This window comes from Macaca fascicularis, chromosome 6 (genome assembly GCF_037993035.2).
Source record: "Macaca fascicularis isolate 582-1 chromosome 6, T2T-MFA8v1.1".
NCBI lineage: Eukaryota > Metazoa > Chordata > Mammalia > Primates > Cercopithecidae > Macaca > Macaca fascicularis.
This window is the reverse complement of record NC_088380.1, coordinates 23,845,086-23,867,343: the sequence shown is the minus strand read 5'-3', so window position 1 is coordinate 23,867,343 and position 22,258 is coordinate 23,845,086.

Sequence of the window (22,258 nt, the reverse complement as noted above, 5' to 3'; positions counted from 1 at the left end):
AGTGTCCTTCTTTGTTATTCTCGCATATTTTCCCCCTGAATATTTTTATTCTCCATTATTCTGAAAACGTGTTTACCTTATTCTTAAGCAGGATCACTTATTTCCAATTACAGTATTTCTTAGATTCCTCTGTCTTTGTTTACTCCTACAATTGGATGGAACACATTCTTCAGTAACTTTTTGAGAAGTTCACGGAGTTGGTGAAGTATCTGTTTAGAGAAACTCTATTGATAAAACATTTTTTGATACTTTCCTATAAGTCGTGGCTTCCCATAAATAATTTTAGATTTTAAAGGATGTTCTCTCAAAATACGGAGATTTTTTTTTTCTTGATATTCTATATTCCAGTTGTAAAAGCCACTTAGATGTCTAAACATTTTAGAGTAAACAATTTCCCCTTCCTCTCAAATTTTACAATGATAGGTTTTGGTATGAGGTTATAAATTTATTCTTTTCCTTTTATTGGTCTTTTGGAATATTCATTTCACTTCAAAATAATAATTTTTATCTTTTATTTAGTATATTTTCTTATTTAACTTATTTTTATTTCCTTATATTTTCTTTATTTATTGTATTCTGCAGTTCACATTATGAGGATGTTGCAGAATGCTAACATTTGTATCTTTAGTGTTTTTTTAAAAATCTATATATATTTTTTAATCTATGAGGAATTTTCTCAACTTTTATCTTATAATATTTTGGATGACTCATCTCTTATTTTGGCTCACGCCTGTAATCCCTGCACTTTGGGAGCCCGGGGCAGGCAGCTCAACTGAGGTCATGAGTTCAAGACCAGCCTGACCAACAGAGAGAAACCCAGTGTGTGTTACAAAAATACAACATTAGCCGGCTGTGGTGACACATGCCTGTAATCCCAGCTACTCAGGAGGCAGAGGCAGGAGAATCGCTTGAACCCGGGAGACGGAACTTGCAGGGAGCCATGATGGCGTGCCATTGCATTCCAGCCTGGGCAACAAGAGTGAAACTCCATCTCAAGAAAAAAAAAAAAAAAATACACTATTTTGTTATGTATTATTTATTTTATTGCCCACTATTCTTTTTTTATTTTTTATTTTTTTACAAATGCAGTGTTTCCTCTTTCAATTCTGAGATTTCTCAATTTTAAAGGTTTGTCTCAAAGTATATGCATGCATATTTTTTATTTAAATCATTTTTCCTTTTCCTTTTCTTTTTTTTTTGAGACGGAGTCTCGCTTTGTCGCCCGGGCTGGAGTGCAGTGGCGCCGTCTCAGCTCACTGCAAGCTCCGCCTCCGGGATTTACGCCATTCTCCTGCCTCAGCCTCCTGAGTAGCTGGGACTACAGGCGCCCACCACCTCGCCCGGCTAGTTTTTTGTATTTTTTAGTAGAGACGGGGTTTCCCCGTGTTAGCCAGGATGGTCTCGATCTCCTGACCTCGTGATCCGCCCGTCTCGGCCTCCCAAAGTGCTGGGATTACAGGCTTGAGCCACCGCGCCTGGCCCATTTTTCCTTTTCTTAGCTTTGAAATATGTCTTTCATTATATATTTTCCTCAAATGGCTTGATGATTTTCATTATGCTATCAGTAAGCATAACAATCTTATGCTGAAATTTTAAAATCTTTACAATCTTAGGACTAAAGCAGTGCTTAATTTCTGTCTGTTGCTAACCATTCATAAAAGTGTGTGTTGGGGATTCTGCTGTGTGTCATCATCATGTTCTTTCTTTGACCCAGGCTGATGGAATAAGTGATGGATCATGATATATAGTTTGACTCTTTATCCCCACCCAAATCTCATGCTGAATTGTAATCCCCCATGTTGGGGGATGGCCCTGGTGGGTGGTGATTGAATCATAAGGGTCGACTTCCCCCTTGCTGTTCTCATGATAGTTAATGTGTTCTCAAAATATCTGTTTGTTTAAAGGTGTGTAGCAGTTCCCCCTTCACTCTCCATTCCTCCTGCTCTGACATATGAAGAAGGTGCTTGCTTTCCCTTCACCCTTCCGCCATGATTGTAAGTTTCCCGAGGCCTCCCCAACCATGCTTCCTGTATAGCCTGTGGAAATATGAGTCACTTAAACCTCTTTTCTTCATAAATTACCCTGACTCAGATAGTTCTTTAAAGCAGTATGGGAATGGAGATTGTATCCAATGACTATGTCAGAAAGAAGCTCTTAAAATTTCTATCCAAGAATGAAAAAATCCACTTTTACTCACCTTCTGTTGACCAAGACAAATCCTGTGGCTAAGCCTAAATTCAACATGCTGAACAATGAAAAAACAACAACAACAACAACAACAAAAACAAACAAACAAACAAAAAACACACTTTTACTCACATTCTGTTGACCAAAACAAATCCTGAAGCTAAGCTTAAATTCAACATGCTGAAAACTACAACTCTGACATATGGCAAGAAGAGAAAAAATAAACAATTTAGGAAAATGATTAAATGATGCATAGTTGTGGCTTTATAATTAATAATGAGGCACCAAAATGCTTTAAAAGTCTGAGTGGGACTAATTGACAAGAAAAACTTTTAAAATACAGATTCTCAAATTTTATTTTCTGGCGTTTCATCTCCTTGACAAATAAATGTTCACAGAAAGAAATCCTCCTAGCTTTTTCCTTGAAAGTTGCAGTTAGGGCAACAGTCTAGCATCATACATTGTGGAAACCAGGCTGAAAGAAGTTGCAGAACTTTCAACTTCAATATGTAGACCCAGTTTTCAAGATGGCACTACACCTCCATATTTAGTGTGTCTGTTTTAGGTGAGTCCAGAATTAACAACTCAATAGGATGTGAATTTTGATTGTGTCTATAGCTAATAGAATTCATAACTTTTAGTTGTTTTTTTTTTTTTTTTTTTTTTTTTGTGGGAGGGCATTGCTGTGGAGGTAGGAAAGAGCATATATACTTCTAAATTCTTCCTTTAAAACCTTCAAACAATCTCATGTTTTCAGCTCATTGGACTCTGCCCAAGAGCATTATCTCGATAGAATCCACTAGCATTTGTTTTCAGTACTTTTTCAACTCTATTTATTTTATGTATACTTATATACAAAATTATGTATTATTCTTATCTTGGTTTATCCATTTTGACTTCGGGAGAAACCCTAAATTTGGAAGTGTTTATTTTGGATTATTCATCAGAGACAGAATAAAGTGATGGCATTACTTCTAGTTTGCTGGAGAATGATTAAATGTCCTTGTGACAGTAGGAATACCAAATGAAGCCATTTAATGCCCTCATTAAAATATTAATATAATTTTATTGCCTGAAATCATCTAATACTGAATCTTAAAATATATATTTATTATGGGAATATACTACTGATAGGCTTAAAAATGCTGAATAAGCAGTAATATAAAATGTAAAATTTACTGAGAGTAGCTTAGGTGGTAAATTCAGACTTCTCCAATAATGGCAGAGGATTAATTGGTGCTATATATATCATTGCTGTCTTTTGAAACTTGATAACAATTGTAAACGTAATAAAGCTTCATGACCATTCAAACTGCTGGTGTTGGAACCGAACTGTCGATTCCCTCCTGGGCAGGGGTCGCCGCGAAGGATCACCGACACGAGATTCACAGCAGAGAGTTATTTATTACTAGCGCGCTAGGGTCCCAAGCTCTAAGTTGGCCCTGGGACCCCGACTGCTTGTTACAGGCTGTTTATATAGGCAAACACAAGTTCAAACACAGCTTAGGGCGCGAAATTTAAACAAAGCTTTAGGCGCGTGGTAATTGGGTCTGTCTATGGCCTGAGCAAGGTGTCTTGTTCTAATTGGTTAGGGCAGGACCTTATGAGGTTTTTTTCCTGGAGTTGTTGATTCCGGGAACTTCGAGGCAGGGTGGGACCCCTGGAATCGGCAGGGTGGGACCCCATGAGGTTGTTTCCCGGAATTGGCAGGGTGGGACCCTATCAGGGTGGGACCCTATCGAGGCAGGGTGGGACCCTATCCAGAGCCACCTGGTGTTAATTTTTTTTAAGTTCTTTTTTTATGAGGCCTAGTTTCTAAGTTTTATGCGGCCTAGTTTCACTGGAATCAAGATAATTAAGGTATACTTAAATCTAGATAACACCGAGAGTTAATTTAAGTAGTGATTGAGCTTGAACATTCACCAAATAACATGGAAGATACACAGCCTAACACAACTGTGTCAATTTGTTAATCAACAAATTAATATAGAACATTTATTTATTTTTATACTTTTTTAGTTTTATAAGCTTTTATAAATGCAGAGGTTTAATCAAAATACTATATAAGGCATTGTGTGCTGAGTTTCTAAGCAAGAATAAATTTTCAAATATATAGGCAATATAATTCAGTGTGAATTTTCCTAGTGTATTTAAAGCTTGACAAATGTGCTGGGTGTATAGCTACTTTTTCTTAGCTACAAAATCACCTTTCCATACTGTGTTGTGATGCTAAGTCTTTGAATCTTCATATCACATTTTTCCTATACCAGCTGACTCAATGAAAGGTTCTTCCTATAGTAACTGATCCTAGGAAATGGGAGGGCACTTGGTTTCCTGTTTCTTTCTGTGTTACCCAAATTATTGATGTTTACCCTGAGGATAGCAATTGTTCCACTTATAGTTAGGTCCAATTTCCTGTTTTTGTTCCAAATCTGCCATGGCATTTCCGCATTTCATTATCCTGTTTTCACACACACTAGAACCAGTTGACCTGGGGACTAGTGGGGGAGGTCATAAGAAATCTGTCTGAGTTCTCCTGATCTTTTTTTTTTTTTTTTAAGACGGAGTCTCGCTCTGTCGCCCAGGCTGGAGTGCAGTGGCCGGATCTCAGCTCACTGCAAGCTCCGCCTCCCGGGTTTACGCCATTCTCCTGCCTCAGCCTCCCGAGTAGCTGGGACTACAGGCGCCTGCCACCTCGCCCGGCTAGTTTTTTTGTATTTTTTAGTAGAGATGGGGTTTCACCGTGTTAGCCAGGATGGTCTCGATCTCCTGACCTCGTGATCCGCCCGTCTCGGCCTCCCAAAGTGCTGGGATTACAGGCTTGAGCCACCGGAGTTCTCCTGATCTTTTAGTAATGCCAGCCTCTTCTCTTTATCGCCTGCAGCCATAGGAATCTCAGCTGCTTTCTGTGGTAACTCTGGGTTCCCCCGTCCTTGTTTTAATCTTTTCATTCCTTATATACATGGTTAAACCGTTCTTTATAGAAAAGTCCTCTTTACTTACTACTATTTGATAGCACAACAAGGTGACTATAGGCAATAAAAACTTAATTGTACATTTTAAAATAGCTAGAAACATATAATTGAATTGTTTGTAACCCAAAGGATAAATGTTTCAGGGGATGGATGCCCCATTCTCCATGGCATGATTATTTCAAATTGCATAACTGTGACAGAACATTTCGTGTACCTCATAAATATATACACCTACTATAAACCCACAAAAATTTAAAATTTTAAAATTTAAAAAAATCCTCTCTAAGTAATTTGTGTTGTCTCTTTTCAAGGAAGTTAGTAGGGATTTAAGCAATCAAATGAGATTTAATAAAGACATTAAAATGTCTGTGTCTTTGAAAGATGATTACAATGTGGGTATCAGAGAAGAGAAGGGATAACATGCGCCAAGAAACAGAAGTAACAATGAATAGGGCACTTGTAGCAGAGAAGAAAAGTGAAGACTAGAATAATTAGGACAGAAAGTTTGTGCTGGAAACTAAATCAGACAGGCACAACAATTGGAAAGTGTGTTGATAACTTTTACTATGGGATGTAAATGGCCTTATAATAGAAAGAATAAACAAAGTGGCATATATAACAAAGATATGAAAGGCCTTGAAAACTAATAAAAAACCTTTAAGGGAAATCATATTGCTATTATAAGTTGGTCCAACCAACAGAAAAAAATTCTATAAATAGAAAAGAAAATCTTTTATTTTAATTTTTTGTGGCTATGGCTATGATTAGTTTGAAGGCATATAACTATAGTAGAAATCTGAGACTGAAATAAAAAGCTGTCGGAGATACATTATTTATTGAGATTGAAAGAAATCGAAGTGTCATAGTGACTTTATGGCTTTAGAACTACTCATAGAAATGAGATATTAGGTTTAAAAGCGATTCCAGGAAGTCAGGAGGTGGGAGCAATGAGAAGGTTAGAATTTGAATTTTGATTGTGTTGAGTTAGCAGTTACGGCAGGATCTTTAAAAGAAGATGTCATAAAGGTGGGTAGAAATATATTTCTCTTTTATTGTAGGAGAGAAAGAGAGAAACAGATGTGTAAGGATACTAAAATATAAGGTGTGTGTATAATTCTAGTGCAGTAATATGGCAATCACTTTGAAATAAACCATTTTCTAGGAAAATCTTAGAATATAAATATATTTTTAGAGTTGGAAACAGAAATATAACATTTATTGACATGAAACAACACACCAACACAATGCTTTTGTTTGATACTATTTACACATATATGTACATCCATTTCTGTTTCACTGAGACAACTTACATGAAATTATATTGGTTTTATTTTGGGCGGTCACTGATTTTAACTCTGCTTTGTAGAATTTCTCTGTCCTTTGTGTGAGTGTGTCTGTGTGTGTGTGTTTGTGGCCACTTACTACCCTGGCAGGTTGCACAGCATTCTAGTCACTTCCACTTATGAAAAGGAATCACAGCACAGACTGAATTTGTCGACAAGACATTTCCAAAAGGGAGAGATGATTGTGGTCTGCTTTCCGACTTCTCACACTCCAGGACCTTGGCACTCAAATGAGAGTGTATCTTTCCCTCCTCTTTCTCCCTGCTCTGCTCTATGATGAGTTCTTGGCCTAATAGGGATTTATTCTGTCTGCTGCCAGTGGCTCAGGCTGTATTCTCCAGATAGTGTGGAGGTCTGTGGTGTTCTCTAGGCCACGTTCAGCTTGCTCCAGCCCTTCTGTCACTCACAACACTCAATACAGTACACCCATGTTCCCCTAAAGACAGTGACTTATTCTGGTTGTGCTGCTACAACAGAATATCTGAGACTGGGTAATTTACAATAAGCAGACATTTATTTTCTCACAGTTCTGGAGGCTGTGAAGCCCTAAGTTCAAGGAAATGGCATCTGGCAAGTGCCTTTTTGCCGTGTCACCTTATAGCAGAAGACAGGAGAACATGAGAGAGAGCCCATTCCTCAAAGCCCTTTTAATAAACAGCATAAATCTAATCATGAGGACAGATTTCTCATGATCCAGACACCTCTCATTAGGTTATATCTCCCAGTACAATTGTATTGGGGATTAAGTTTTCAACAGGTGAATTTTGGGAGACACATTTAAACCATAGCTTACCTTTGCTTGTGAAGCTTTGTGTATTTTTGCCAGAGTTCTGCCTCCTCCTTTAGCTTCCTGGCTTCTTCACTGTAAACACTGGAAAATCAGAGCCTCTTTTATGTCTTTAAAGGATCACAAAGAATGGCATGGAGGTTTATGTACATGGGTTTAATTGCATTTCTTTGCTTCCCGGGTTCTTCTACACTGTGGTAACATAAGTCTCTCCTTACTAAACCTCCAGACTAGTAATTCGGCACCATTATCTTTCATATATACCCACAACTCCAGGAGACACATGTCAGTCTCCCTCTAGAACTCTCTCACTACCATTTCCCCTCCCTCAGTGGGCCTCCCTGAAGAGGGCCTATGGGTTCTGCAGCCCTCCTAAGCTTGGACATAGGAGCAACATGCCAAATGCTGTTTCACTGAGGGATGGCTGCTCATGTCTGCCATTGATTCTTTTCAATGGCTCTGCTCTTATTGTTTAATATGCCATAATACATATGAAATCCCTTATATCATATATAGGTATTGAAAATATTTTAAGAAAAAATAGCTATAAAATATATTATGATCTTTCTTACTACTGTGATAAATATTCCTACATAAAGTCAAAATAAATCATCATGTGTAAAGTGATAGACTGTATCACATACTCAGTCTCCCTTTCTAACCACTTGGGAAATTTGTGAAACAAACTTCCATTCTATTCTCTCTCACTCTATGGAGAGCTATTCCCATTTCTTCCGGATGTCTGCCTGTTTTGTCACCCATTATCCCTCTTCTACCCCTACCATGCAGGGACCTCTAAAAGGGCCCGAGGGCAGAAATAATAATTTTTTCCACATTCCAAATTAAGAGCCAGGCAGTATTTGACCACAAAGTGCTCAATGGAAATCATCTCGCTTCCATCTTTGTGTTTTAAAACAATCTGGGACTAAAAGGCTGAATTTGAAATTAAAATTATCCTGCTTCTAAGAGTTGGCACATGGCAGAGAAAACAGAGCTACCCTCGCGCCAATCAATGGCTATCTTTGGTCGTTTTTTTCATTTTTGTTTTTTCAACCCGGGCTGCTTCTGGTACCTGGAAAACTTTTGTGGGCTTATGTGCATCTTCATAAGGACTCCCAAGCAGATAATCCTTGGGCACCAAACATGCTTAGAATTGTGCACAGTGGCTGTGATCTGCCCTTGGGAAACTAGATCCTGAGAAAAGACCTGTTTATGTTGTAATACAGGGTTGATATTTGTGCAGAAAATTACGTAGTTCTAGTCGCTTGAAACGTGGTCAAGAAGTGACATACTGAGTGTCAGAGAAACATAATTTAAAACAAAATACTTTTCCAACCTAGAAAATCTTTCCATAAGGGTGAAGAGAAAGAATAACAGTTTGGCCGGGTGCGGTGGCTCACGCCTGTAATCCCAGCACCTTGGGAGGCCGAGGCAGGCGGATCACGAGGTCAGGAGATTGAGGCCATCCTGGCTAACATGGCGAAACCTCATCTCTAATAAAAATACAAAAAATTAGCCAGGCGTGGTGGTGCGCACCTGTAGTCCCAGCTACTGGGAGGCTGAGGCAGGAGAATGGCATGAACCCAGGAGGCGGAGCTTGCAGGGTGCCGAGATGCGCCACTGCACTCCAGCCTAGGCGACAAAGCAAGACTCCGTCTCAAAAAAAAAAAAAAAAAAGAAGAAAGAATAACAGTTTAAATCTTTAATAAGCATTAAACCAGAATGGAATGCAAATCCCATGCCATTCTCTAAGAGATTGCAAAGATAAAAGAAATCTTACCTTTTTGTGTAGTCAAGCAGATACAATCCATTGCATACAAGATCAACAATAAGTAGTCCTCAAGTATGAGGACTTGACAACACCACTTGTCACAGGCAGTTCATCCTAAAATCACTTGGCGGTTGAATTGACCTTCTGTGTTACCTAATTGGCGTTTTCCAAAGAAAAAATAAACTTCTCATATCTTTATGACAGGAAGGAGTTTTGCCACTTGGAGCAAGGTTTCCACAGAAGTTTGGCTCTTACACTCCTACAGAAACTTGGAGATAGGGGTGGGGCAGGAAAATAGGGTCTGGGGACAGGGAACATAAGGCAAATTCACACTTCAGCTACAACAGGAAATATCCTCCCCATAGAGCATACACAGTAAATGACTTTGTAACTGTACTTAATCCTCCTCATTTACATAAAGCGCTCCCCAAGCAGAGAGTACGTAACCTCCAAAACACCTCTGTAACAGGGCCTTTGAGCTGCTATATTTCAGGCCCATTCCCACGCTGTAAAGTATACTTTCATTTTCTTTTATTTATTTATTTATTTATTTATTTATCTGAGATGGAGTTTCGCTCTTGTTGCCCAGGCTGGAGTGCAATGGTGTGATCCCACCTCACCGCAACCTCCTCCTCCTGGGTTCAAGTGATTCTCCTGCCTCAGCCTCCTGAGTAGCTGGGATTACAGGCATGTGCCACCACGCCCGGCTAATTTTAGTAGAAACAGGGTTTCTCCATGTTGGTCAGGCTGGTCTCGAACTCGCAACCTCAGGTGATACGTCCACCTAGGCCTCCCAAAGTGCTGGGATTACAGACTTGAGCCACCACACACGTCCAAAAAAAGCCACCACTCCCGTTTTGTCCAATTATTTGTTCAAAATGCCAAGAATTTGGACACACTCCACCATTACCATATTTTGGCGAGCCAGACCAGAGGAAGAGGTAAACCCAAAGTTTGGGATTTATTCTCCTTTCTTTTTTTCCTTTATGCTCCATACAGCGGAATCTCTTTCTCTCTCTTTTCCTTTCCAACTTGGGACCCTTGGTGGGTAGTCCCTAAACATGGAAGCAACTGTAGGTTTCTGACTGTGGTCAGTGAAACAAAAGGGTTTCCATGTGGAGAAGCCTGGCCACCACCACTCAGCTGGCTTAAGGAACTTGGGTCTTGTTTATTTTTTTCTCCTCTTTTTCTTTTTCAGTCTTTCAGCTGCTGTTTCTTAGTAGATCCTTGGAAATTGAGGGCAATTGACTGGGATTACTCCCCATACTGCCTGAAGGCCTAGAAATGAATGGGAATAATTACCCTGTCCCTAAGGTAAGAGGACTTTTTGAATCTTTTCCTCCTGTGGTCCCTGATTCCTGTGTGTGGCACAGCTCAAAACTCGCACAAGTTTTAGGCAACTTAAACCTTCGTTTCTTATACTAAATTCTTCCCTTCCCCTATTCAACTGGGTAGGGGCAAAGGAAATGCACCCAGCTCCAGTTTCTGTGATTAAAGTTCATGGAACCGGAAGCTTGGGTAAGCGTGGCCTTACCAAATGATAAGGATGCTAAAAGTCGGGGATTACACCCGGGTACCAAGGAAAGGTCATAGCAGGCTCTGGAAGGAATGCATGCAAAGTAGCACCAGTGCCCACCTAAGGCCAGAGATGTCTGGAACTCTCAGATTGGACCCCACAGGATGACACTCTGTGGGCCTTGCAGACCTCAACCTGCCCAAAAGGGACGACCTTGGCAGAGGTTCTGAGGTCGAGTATTAAGCCCTTCTTAGAATTTTCTTTCCTAGTTGCAATGCTGCTTGGCCCCAAAATTGTTTAGAATATGAAGTTTACTATTTAATGACAAAGTGGAATGGTGTTGCCTCTGTCCAGGCTGTTGTGCTACTGTTCTAAAACAGGGGACTGGTTAACGAATGACGCCTTCCTTTGGTACTGTTTGGCCCCAGTGCTCCTTGGAGTCTGGGGAGGTTTAGCCTTAAAAATTAAACTGTCATGGAGACTATTATACCCGAAATTCTGGTTCACAACCTTCCTTGGATTATCTATTGGGGCAAAGTAAAACTGTCAAGCTTGTATTGCTATCTCATGGCTAAAGTTCCAAGCTATTAGATCTTCATTTATATGTGTGTATGGATGTCTAGATGTGTTTATTTTATGTACACGTGTTATTATATGTTGTGTCTACCAAACTGGCTTATAAATAAAAGAGCGCTCACAAATTAAGTAAATAAGTCTAAGCAATTTTCAAGCTCACGTGACCTAAGTATAACTTTACTAAATAAGCTGGCTTTAAAATTGTTGGTGGAATAAAAATAGAAATGCCTTCCTGATTGTCAGTGTACATTTTGTCTGAATTTTATGTTTGTCTTTGATGCATATTTTAAAATGTCAGTGTGTTAATTTAAGCTGGGAGATGCTAAGAGAGAGCCTGCCTCCCATTTTATTCACAGTCTCACTGAGATAAATGCATATTTGATTGCTTCCTTTGGAAAGGCTAATTGGAAACTCAGAGGAATGCAACCTTTGTCTCCCACCTGTGATCTGAAAACTCCCAAGTCCCACTCCTCACCTCCAGTGGTCCCTGCTTTCCTCCTTTCTGAATCAAACATATGTTGATTGATGTCTCATGTCTCCCTTGTTAAAAGTAAAAATTAAGTACAGTAAATGAGATAAATGTTTTAGGCAAGTTTTTTATGTAAATTAAAATCTTAAGGTTATTTTTGATGCTCATTTACTATCTGGATCATTTCCAATTAAGAAAGGGTTGATAAGGGGAAAATTCTGGAATTGTTCTGTCTATAAATACTCATATCTAATTCTCTTTAACATGTAATTCTGTATACAAAATGCGCCAGAAAGGGTTATGCTGTTAGTGGAAAAAAAGAAAAAGAATAATTTTGTCTAATGCAGACGTTATCTAAAAGTTAGTTCAAGTTACAGATTTGAAAAGGTTATTTATGAAACAACATAGTAAGAAATCATTAAGTAGGGAAGGAAGATGTGGAAAAGTTTAAATAATAAAATATTCTTTAAATACAGATAGATAAATGAATATATTTGGCTAAGAAACATTTTCATAGTTAAAGCTCTTAGTCTTAATTAAAGTAAAATAAGATGTATTGTAAAGAAATGCATCAGCAGTTTGGCAATTCTTTTTTTAATATAGTTAAGCATGAAGCTGAATTTAGCCTAAAGCCAAATTTCACATCCATGCTTTCATTGCTTCACACCACATTTGCCGTTTGGCATGGATAGTGCTGGAGTACTTATTTTGGCCATAAGCCTAAAGTGAATTTCTTAATGGCACTGAATGTACAATGATATTGGTGAACTTAAGGATGTTGAATTGTGTATCAGGAATAAAATATTCATTATGTGGTTTTTTTGGGGGCCCTGAGTAACACTCGCCTCTAGGGTAAATTGAGTAGGAAAATTTAAGGTTGGTTTCCTGCTTATTTGTTTTTGCTTCTAGTTTTCATTTGTTTGCTGTTTATTCTCCTCTGGCTTTGCTTGTGTATCCATATATATATAAAACCATGACAATTTTTAGTTTCTAGTGGAAGGCTTTTATTTGGTTCTGGTATTTTGTTTTCTATACAATTCTAGTGAGTCATCATCTGTTTCATTTATCTGGCATTCCTAAGCTACGTTTGTGGGGCTGCAGGAATTAATGGAACACACCAGCTTTCTATTCCAGCTAACATTTTGGATTTTAGGCTTCCTGATGCTGTAAGTATGGTGCGTATACTCTCACAAGTAGAATTTGGGTCATATTTCTCTCTCTCTGCCTAATTTTTCCAAAATGTGTAAGCTATCTATGAATATTCTTAACTCATGGCAATGTGTTTGTTTGCATACAGCCAAACAGGGTCACCGGGACAGAGGGCGAGAGAACCCAGAAACCTGGCATGCCGGCAAAAGGGTAAAAATGTCTTACCGTTCAGTCTCTGGCTTCTTTCTCTCTGTGCAAACTGGTTAATCTCCTCTGTGAAGTCTTAAATTGATTGGTTTAATAAGAAGAAGAACTTAACTCAAATATTTTGTCAGAAACATAGAAAGCGTAATGCCTTTCAGTTCATAAGACTTCAGCAATCTTTGGGAAATAAAGGTAGTTTTCAAGATTATTGGTAAAATAGGATCGTCTTCAAAATGTAAACACATCGTCTAAATTAATGTCAAATATTAGGTTTGCTAAACGCTTTAAGGTCATAAACTGCTTCTCTGGCTTTTGAAAATTGTTTAACTTGCTTCTGATACCACTCCAATAAATGGAGGAACATCAGTTTCTTCATCTGGAGTCGAATTAGATAAAATGACACAAAAACACGTGGAGTGGTTTTAAGGAGTGGAAAATTTAATAGGCAAGATAGAAGGAAGAAGAAAGAAGGAAGAAGCTCCCCTGTACAGAGACAAAGGGAGAGAGGCTTCAAAGGCTAGAGAGGAGACCCCACATTCAGGTATACTAGCCAGTTGTAGGCGACGGCTGGATAAGGTGGTGTCTGATTTGCATAGAACTCAGGGGATTGGTTTGACCAGGCATGTCATTCATGTAGCCAGAGGAAAAAACTGACCCCCCCACTCTAGCCTTTTAGTATGCAAATGAAGGGCGCCATGATGTTCTACAACATGGCCACATGTGAGGGCAACTATGCTGTCAGACACCTGTAGGGTCAAGGGCAAGAGGACAACGGTGGGAATCACCACGACGGGTGGACCCAGTTTCTACAGGCTGGTGTTTGCATATTAAAAGTTGACCTCCTAGCTATGTTGGGTGGACCCAGTTTCTAATGGCCTACATTTGCATATCAAAGGTTGCCCACCAGGGTCTGAGAGCCAAGGCTTTTCTGCTAGACAAACTTTTCTGGAGCTGCTTTAAAAATGAAAACTTTCCAAGGACCCCTTTTCCTCTCTATCTGCCTAAAATAACTTCTTAATAATGCCTACCACACTTCTAGCTAGGTAAGGCCTGGGGACATGTGGAATTGACCACATCTTTACTATGCTGGAAACAGGCAAATCTTATCAGAACACAACCCACCACGTTTTATATTACAGTTAAAATTGCTAAGAGTTGCCATTGTAACATGCAATTAAGACCATTATAAACAGTTTTACATTCAAGGCGTGTAAAAACAGTGGAATGTGGTTTTTTTTGTTTTGTAAAATGTTATAAAAGGTTTTTGCTTCTTTAAAATTTCTGAGTCATAATTGTGGTAAAATAAATAATTTATGATAATCTAGAATTCCAAAATCAAAATTCTGTTTCAAAATTGCCTTTCCTAATAATGCCTGGCTTTCTAGATGGATCAGAGGGCCCCTGAATCATCCAGAAAAGAGGTAAGCAGCATTATTTGACATGTTTAGGTACATGGGATTGCCAAAATGATGTTCAATCTTTAGTTTATATTTTTGTGACTAATGCTAATATATATTCTAAAATTGTATGGGATTTCTAAAATTCTGTCTAAGCACATACTACCAGTCACAATTATATTTATCATGTTAAATTATTGTGAACCACAGAAATAACCAAATTTTCTTCTCAATGGTATGCATCTAATTTGCAAAAACAACTGGTATCCAAGAGGATATAAGTCTAATGTTAATTAAACATGGACTCATGGAGAAACAGGATGACCCCCTTGTCCTTCCTGGGTCCTTAAAGCTTTTATTATTAAAAGTTATGCATTCCATGACTCACTATGGAAAAGATATGATGATACTAATTGAAAACATTGGTTGGTGACTTACAAATTATTAAAATAGTTTAGAACCAATGCTTGATCCCATATTCTTGGGAAAACAATTAAAGCTTCAGGTACATTTGGTCACCTGATGGGACATTTAAACATTTTATTAAGGGATTTCATTCAATTGTTATTTTCAGTGAATGTTTTCTGCTTGTATAAAAGCTTTTCAATGCATGAAGGCTGATTTTATAACAGTAAATTGTTATGTTATAGTGTATTTTCACCAGGTAAAGAAAGTTTTTTAAATCTTCTGGAAACATTAGAGAAAGGCTGTCATTGCTATCCACACTACAATAAAACTTCATCCACACTACAGCAAGATTTTGGGCTTTGGGTTCATGGCCTCACAACTGAGAAGGGTCCCTCCACACTTTTGGAACTGTGCACCCGTTGGAACCCTTGAGGTAAAGCTCTCCAGGGAAATTTCTCCGAAGAAGAGGATGGCATGCTTGATGTGAACAGCTTTTCTCAAGGTCACAGATTAAGACTTCTATTGTCATGAAAATCTTACCTTTGAATTTTGTTTTGTTTTGTTTCGTTTTGTTTTTGCCTACGCCTCTATGAACAAGAGAAGTGGAAAAGGGGTCTATGATGTGCACTAATGGGGTGTACTTTTATTTGTGAAGGAATTGGCAGGCAGCCTTGCACAGGGATTACCTTATACTCTGATAGATAAAGGATGAAGGCCCAAGGTAGGTAAGAAACTTCAATGGTACATATGTTACCTCATAATCAGTCAAAAAAAAAAAAAAAAAAAAAAAACATTGGTTCACTCCTCTTAACCCACATCATGGGTTAAAGAGAACATTCCCAGAAGGTCTTCACTCTTCTAAAAGGCATCATTTGTTAGGTCCTTTTTCCATAATTTAAAATAAAAGAAGCAATGATTAGAAACGTATCTCCATCCATGGTAGGTTCTACAGCAAATTCTACTGTAAAGGCTACAGTTACTCAACAAACTTTACATTCTTTTGTGAAAGTTATGCTAAACAATAGAATTAGCTAAACAGAAAAGTATCAGCGCAACTGCTGGCACTTGTAACCTATGGAGAAATACATCAAATGACGATTGTAGAAATTTGGTGGTAGGGGATTGACGAAAAAATTGCTTAGTGAAGTGAGTAAACTCTTTATCTAGTTCATTATTAGATCTATTTGATTGTAGGAGGTTTGGTTTATGGGGACCTTGGGTAAGGGGCATACTTCAAATTCTTGGTATGGTCCTCCCAATAGTCATAATAATAGTCTCCCTGGTGCATTGCATTCTCTCAAAAGTTTTAAATGCTTGCATGTAGCCATCTCTAGAATGTCATATGGCCTGTCTTCAACTAGAATAACAGGAGCTGAAAGAAATGTGCAGCCGTGAGGGCACCATAACCTATAAATAATGTGCTGAGACTGGAAACCCCAAATGATGGTAACTGAGAGTGGCGCTAAAGCCCTAAGTTTTGATCACACTCTCAATTAAGTGAGAACCTGACCAAAAAGGGGGAATTTTTTTTAACAAAATTCTGGGAGGCCATTGTTTTGGACTGAGTTCATGCACTAGGCCCCAATAAACCAAACCAAAATGGAGTCGCTTGTTCTAAGACTTTAAGGAAACACGTAGATTCTGGAACAGATCAGGTTTTGTTTTTTCTCCTGAAAATCTCTATAACAAATATTTCTGACAGCATAGGTAACGACCCTCTGAAGTCCCCACTAAATCTTTTGACCACATTCATTTCCTGTCAGCTAGAGATCATCAAGCTTCAGCTAATCATGCAACAATGGTTCCAGCTAGTCCCTGGTGGAGACACCACTCCTGGCCATGCCACCACTAGACAGAAGAGGGCAAGAGTTCTTTGGTCCCCAATAGGTAGGGACTATGTCCCAAGTCAGCATGAAGCAGTTACATAAAAAAAGACCACTAGTTTCTCTGCCTCCCATAAAGATTTATGGGATCACATCTCTCAGGGGGGAGATGAGGCAGGAAAATATGGTCTGCAGGCAGGGAACATAAGGCTGATTCACACTTCAGCTATAACAGGAAATATCCTCTCTATAGGGCATACACAATAAATGACTTTGTAACTTTATTTCATCCTCTTCATTTACATAGGGCATGCCCCAAATGGAGAGTATTTAAACTCACAAAAACTCTGTAACAGGGTCTTTGAGTCCCTGTGCTTAGGCCCACTCCCACACTGTGGGGTGTACTTTAATTTTCAAAAAATCCCTTCATTCCTTCCTTGTTCTGTGTGTTTTGTCCAATTCTTTGTTCATGATGTCAAAAACCTCACACCCTCAGCCGTTAACAGGCGCACTATCTTCCTTGATGATTACATTGCAAAGATATGGTCCCAGGTCTCTCAGAAAGATATTCCTGGGTCCTAAAGCTGGCGAGAGGTTTATTTGGCTTAAAAAAATTGCATGCATTTCAAAGAATCAGAATAAGAACTTATAATTACAAGTTTTCTAAAGTAAATGCTCCAAGAAAAGGGAGAGAATGTCTCCTTATTTTCGACAGGAGGATTTTATTTTAAATGTGTATTTACCTATATGGGTCATGGTATGGAGTGTATATTCTCTAGGCACAGACGTGTGTGTGTGTGTCTGTGTTTGTGTGTGTGTGTTGTGGGTGAGGGATGTATACAAGTTATCCCCAGGAACCCAGAGCTTTGGACACTTTTTTTTTTTTTTTTTTTTTTGAGATGGAGTCTAGCTCTGTCGCCCAGGCTGGAGTACAGTGGCTGGATCTCAGCTCACTGCAAGCTCCGCCTCCCGGGTTTACGCCATTCTCCTGCCTCAGCCTCCCGAGTAGCTGGGACTACAGGCGCCCGCCACCACGCCTGGCTAGTTTTTTGTATTTTTTAGTAGAGACGGGGTTTCACCGTGTTAACCAGGATGGTCTTGATCTCCTGACCTCGTGATCCGCCCGTCTCAGCCTCCCAATGGACACCTTTTTTAGCTGCTTAACTTATATCTTATCTGGTAAGTAAAAGGAATTGTCAGCAATGCTCTTGAGAATGTCTGTCACACATACCCTGTGTTCTTATTTTTATTTTCGTTTGGCAACAAGCCATAGGGCAACTGGGAAGATCCCACTCCAGGTCCTATCACATATCCATAGAAGCTAAAGGAGTACGTTCACCCTAACATGGAGCATGTTCATTTCTGAATAGTTGGCCTTATGCAATTGGTTTCCCTTTTAATTATTTTAATATCTATGTTCTTCAACATTTATTTATATATTATATACATAATATACATTCATTTATATATTAATATGTATTATTAATTTATCTATAAAGAACATAGGCATTAAAATAGCTAAAATAGCTATTAAATAGACATTAAAATAGCTAAAATAGCTAAAAGGGAATCCAATCACATAAGGCCAATCATTGATTTATAAATTTAATTATATATAAAAGACAAGTGACATACATGTGTATATATATACACACACATCTCTAATGAATGAATATATATATACACTATATATAATATATCTGAGTGTATCTATACACTCATGTATATCTACTTATATATATATATATACTCATATATATGAGTCCACCAGTCTGACTTTAGGCTTAACCTGCTGACTTGTTTTAATGGGTACAATATGAACAGAAGTGACAATGCCAATTCTGTGAAGAACAAAGGCTTTAAGAGACATTGTGTGTGCCCTTTCAGTCTCCTACATTCCTTACATGTATATATACACACAATCATATATATTATATAAATATACTCATATATATACTCATATAATATTTACATATATATGTATATATCGCTTGTCTTTTATTGAAGTAATTCAAAAGACTTTCTGAAATGAGCAAAAGAAAATTGATTAAGGACAATTGGGAGATGTGGCTGACACACAGACTAGTGTCCATTGCTTTACCTTGTTGACGACATATGTGTATAATAACTAGTCTACAACAAACAGGACCAGCGAGGGCTAAATTAGGCACAGGGATGAAAAAATCCAAGATAGAATAGTATGGACTGTTAAGTCAACAGAACGGAGGATCCCGGGCAAAAGATGAAAGAGTCAGAGGGTTGAGGTTTATTTGATAAGATGGGTTGGGGAAAAGCATCCGGGAATAGAGGGAATTACATAGGAAAAATTTTGCTTGTGGTTCTTATTATGCAGTTATCTTTCATTTTTTCAGAACTGCTCTAGAAAGGTATAAATGTGTTCCTTAGTGAATAACAGCTCCTTGCCCTTTTTTTCAGCCCAAAGTACTTTAAAGATAATCCTATCCTCTTATTTGCCCTTGATTTTAGAAATTTGTCTTTAGGATTTGTTTTTATATTAATCTTCTTAGAATTCATTCTTGAAGAGACAGGTCATATTCTCCTTGCTGCTCGTTCTTGTAAAGTAGGTTTTTTTTTTTTTTCTTTATAGAAACCTGTAAAGAAAAAAAATACTTTAGATAGTTTTTATTTGTTTTATGAAAAACATGTTATTTTAAAATGAAAAGTGCACAGGTACAATAACAAGTATTTTAAGTAAATTTTACAAACTATTTTAAAATAAATATGTATTTAATATGTATTACATGTACTAAAATGTCAATAGAAAATATTTGTTTTAATATATGTTCATGTATATTTCAAAGACATTTTTAGTTTATGAAAAATTATTTTATAATAAATAAAGTATTTTATTTCAGATTCTGAAATTGGCATCTAAAATCAAATTTCATTGGTCAAACATCTTTATTTGAGGAATATTTTGATATACATGTAAATTAAATGAATAGTTATTCCTTATTCAAATAATATTTTATAGCTAAAATAAATACATATATCATTTAGGGGACTCTTACATTAGAGATTATTTAAAGATTTCAATTGAGTTAATTTATAAGTTCTCTTTCCTTTAACAGATTATAAAATACATTTTTAGTGCAATTAAGTGTCATGCATAAAATCACAAAATTAATAAAGGATGGAGACAATAATAAAATCCAAATTCCCCAACTGCTAGCTCAGCACTTATTCTATTACGTAAGAATAGAGTCACAGAATCAAAATGTGGAAAAAAAGAAGACACGAAAAAAGCCTTTTATTGAAATCTCAGTTACTTGAAATCAAGAAAAAAAATTTACACTTTTTCCCTATATTTGAGTACAGACATTCATAACTAGCTAACATGCAAAATAGACTAATACTGAAAATAAGTAGGACAAGTAGAAATCTTTCAAATGTGCATTTTTATTTTTTGAATGATAGATTTTGAACTGTCAGGCAAGTTAATATACTGTTTACCTACGTATTTGAGTTCAGTGATACAGAAATATACTCACATACTACAAGTTACATGAAATGAGTTTCTTATTTAGAGATAGGCAACAAGAGACAAAAGAAGCCTAGCATCTGTCATGAGCCAGTCCCTCAAGGCTCAAGAAACTGACCAGGATGGATGGAGTATTGACTGCACGTGCCTTACTTGCACCACAGCTGAGGGACACTGAAAGGCAGCCTTGAGTCATATACCTCAGGGGCATGGTGACTGACTGGGCAAAGCTTTAAAGGATATCCTGTTTCCAGGTGAGAAAGGAGCAAAGCTGGGGCTGTCCTGGGCATTTCCTCTGTATCCCAAGATGTTACATTTTTTTAGGTGCAGCAGGAGAGAGGAACAAAGCTGGGACTGTCCTGGGGATTTGCTCTGTATCGCAAGATGTTACATTTTTAGGTGCAACAGGAATAAGACCCAGGCCGTTTCAGGCAGTTCGTTGCTATCTTAGCATACTGCATCCCAACACATTCTACAGTTATTCCTGAGAACAACAAGCAAATAACTTGGAATGGGGATAACTGGATTTTTCCAGGGCTACTCAGAGAACTGACCTGTATTAACTTTTTAAACATGAAATAAATGTACTTATCCAAAAAGCAAACATGCATTTATAAAGATTTTTTAGCTAATAGGATATTTTATAACAATTTGATTACCAAAGCTTGGGCATAGGTACAGCCCATCATCTTCCCAAACAATAGGAGAAACCTAAAATGCTAGCCATCACAGGTATAGTAATAACAGCTTAAACATAGCTACTACAGTCAATTTCCTAATGCACGAGGTGGTCATCATAGCTGCCTCTTCTACCACCCATTCATTCCATATTCCCTTATCTTTGGTCAGTATCATGACTGCCCGGAGTGTGCCAACCTTCATTACTGCAGTTACCTACTATCTGATTGTCTTCTCTGGAATGAGTTGCTGCAATTTCAATTGACCAGGACTATTGTGCAATTGGAGTACTAAGAGCACCTCAGTAAATCTCTTGTTCCGGATTGTTCTCTTTATCCTCAGCATACATCAGTAACTCTGTATCTCCTGGATAATTGGGATCAAGCTCACTAGGTCATAGAGTGATGCTCCTTTTTTTGTCCGTTGCTTTAGGGTTACAAAGAGCCCAAAATAGCCAGGGGATAGTCTCTGCTGCCAATTAATTGGAGCCCTGACTGGATTCCTGGTGAAAATAGTCCTTGTTTTGGCACTAGGTTTCAGTTGATTAATTCTGAGGCTAAAAATTGTTAAACTGTGTTCTCTGGTAACATGAAGAAAGCAGGCACTCCTGACTCTATCACTTAGTTCCACGATACATTCATTCTTGCTACAGCAAGATGGCACTGTCTACTGGATACTGGGTTAGCACATATTTCATATACACTAGGACTCAATGTACTGGTCAATAGGTCTCAGAGAGTACTGTAACTATGCTTTCAGCTCATCCCTGGTAGATTAAATTATTTCAGCAAATGTTCAATTTTCTTTTCTCCTATCCTTTTCTCCCTATCCAGCTTCATATGTTTTTCCACCAGTCTGACTTTAGGCTTAACCTGCTGACTTGCTTTAATGGATAGATTATAAACAGAAGTGACTATGCCAATTCTGTGATGAACAAAGGCTTTAAGAGACATTGTGTGTGCCCTTTCAGTCTCTTACATTCCTGATACAAAATAAACGCTATGACTTCAGCCTCCACCTATACATGAGATATGTGAGGAACAATCATACACTAGACCTCAGCTAAAGCCCAAGCAAGCCCAGGAATGATCTGCAGATCCACAGCTAGCCAGCCAGATGCTGATGTAGACATAATGATTGTCTTTAAGCCACTGAAGGTTTGTGGTGATTTAGAGCTGAAATTGCCTTTCCAATTCCATCAAGGCAGCTGCTTCTGGGTGATGGGGTATGTGATATCACTGGGAAATGCTGTGGGCATTATGCCATTGTCCCACTGTCTTCCCTCTAAGTTGGCAATTGTTAAAGGTGATACCGAGTGAAATACCATGGTGATGCCACAAATGGAAGCATAAATGCACAAATGGTAGGCCTGGCAGAAGCACTGCATGGAGGAGAGAAAAATCCATACCAGACTCAGTAGTCTGCTCTTTTAAAAGAAACAACTGCTTCATTCATGGTGGGAAAGCATAATGT